The following is a 2313-nucleotide window of genomic DNA, read 5'->3' as shown; positions in this document are numbered from 1 at the left end:
GGTATCAACACCAAGATACGCCAAAAACAATTTTTTTAGTTAAAAAAACTAAAAAAACAACCAACTAGTAGATATTTTGAAGTAATCGGTATAAATTTATGTAACAAAATACCATCCGAAATAATAACCCTTACAGTTAATTTATTTAAAAAAAGGATTTTGCAATGGATGTTGGAGTCTCATGACGAATTAATTATATAATCTGTTACAGTACTTTATAAATACAATATATTCAATTTTTATCTAATTTTAGGTTAAAAATAATAGATAGCTATATGATTATATATTTTTAAGAAAAAAAAAAAAAAAAAAAAAAAATCTGTAATTTAAATGTAATGTTATCTTTGAACTCCTGGGCCCCCACACGAGTTCTCTCAGTGGGGCCCAGTATTCATATGTATGTATATATGTATGAAATTAAAATTAAATAAAAATAAATAAATACTTTACCGAAATCATGAAACTAACAACTACGCGGAGGCTTCAATCAGGGTTATAAAAGATATACTTCTTAGTAGGACTAAAGCATATAACGCAGTAGCTTTAGTTGATTTCATTGTTAATGTTGGTGAAAATTATTTTACTTTACGTTTGCTTGATCATGCACATGATAGACATTCTGAATCCCATAGACTTTTTAGCAAATTCTGCTCTAAAATAGATCATATTGTGAAGGATGATGTTAAACAAATAAATAATTGCACATATTCAATACATAGCGAATCAAGTCCAAAAATTGTTTACATAATAAATACTGAAATAGGTATCTGGTCGTGCAAAATTGGATGTGCTGGAGCTTTTTGTAAGCATCAAGCCTGTATTCATGAAAATTTAAAAATACAATTAACTAACTTACCACCTATTACTCTTATTGAACGTCATACACTTAGTATTTTAGCATTGGGTGATAAATGTCCAGAAGCAGCATTTTTTCTTGGACTAAAAGAATGTCTTCCCGAAACATCAATATTAACAATGAAGTTATACATGTGGGAAATCCTATAGAGCAAAACTCAAATACTAAAATAATTGAGCCTTCAAATAGTACTAAAGAAATTGATTTTAATGTATCAACCAATACAGAACTAATTGCAGAGACTGATGCTGAATGGCTAAGGTTACAAAAAATGGTACCATACTTACCACCTATTATACTTCAAAAATTGGCAAATACATTTTAATAATTCACAAAATGAAGCTAATTAGTAATTTTATTAGTAATTAGTACCATAAAAATAATAAATAATACAAAATGATAGTAATTGATTATGTGCTATCATAAATATTAATTATTATCTTAATGTACAGGCTGTATCAACTTAGAAAAACAAAACATTTTCTGTTCATTATTGCAATAAGTCGATTTATTTCTGTATTTAATTGAATGTAATTTTAATATACATTATAATACAAAACGAAATGAACGCTCTCTTGTGGACAATAATTTAACTATATATTTTATTGCATTCTTGAACTGAAATCGTTATAAAATGACAAAAATTATGGTATGAATAACTCGAATTTGAAATTTTTTTAGTTGTTGCAGTTTTGAACTGGTGCGTCGATATCATTTTTGTGTTTTATATCAGTACTGTCGTATGAACGTCATATACGTTCAATATTATAGTAATACAATTAAAATAGTAATGATTGCATATGCCTACTGTCTATTGAACTATATTACTTCCTGCCTAGTACATAATATTTAAATTTTGCAACAAAAACAGTATTTTTGACAATAGTCGCCGGCACACAGTGGTCCAAAATGAAAGTTTAGTGCGTCAAAATTAATAAAAGAAAGTTGTCTTATAAATATTTTTCTGATGATAAACTGGCTGTCTACAAAATACTGATCACAAAAATAACTTTTTGTAATACCCATATCGAAATAACTGCAGATAAGAAATGCATTATCGTGAGTAAACATGTGAACGTTTTCATTTATCGAATAAATTTCGAAAAGAAAGTAAGTACCTAAGATATTTTCATACATTTTTGTGAAAATTTTTTGTTATACTTTGAAAAATTAATATGGACATGGAAAGAGTGAAGGTAAGTTGTTTAAGTTGGCTTATTGCTACTGTTTTATTCATTTAATTGTATTGCAGTATTAAAACTATTGAATAATTGATGATTTAGTAAATTTAAAGAGCTCTGAATGGGAATTTCCCAATTTTGCCTTTTAATAAACTATGGTAGATTATAGTACAAGTTTTCAGCTTTCTTATCGTGTATAATTTATCTGCCTTTAGGTGCCTTTGAAATTCTAGCAATTTTATTGCCATGGAAAATATATTATTAATTTATCAGGTT

Source organism: Acyrthosiphon pisum, chromosome X, assembly GCF_005508785.2.
Source record: "Acyrthosiphon pisum isolate AL4f chromosome X, pea_aphid_22Mar2018_4r6ur, whole genome shotgun sequence".
In the NCBI taxonomy this organism is placed as follows: Eukaryota; Metazoa; Arthropoda; class Insecta; order Hemiptera; family Aphididae; genus Acyrthosiphon; species Acyrthosiphon pisum.
Note: the sequence above shows the minus strand (reverse complement) of the source record.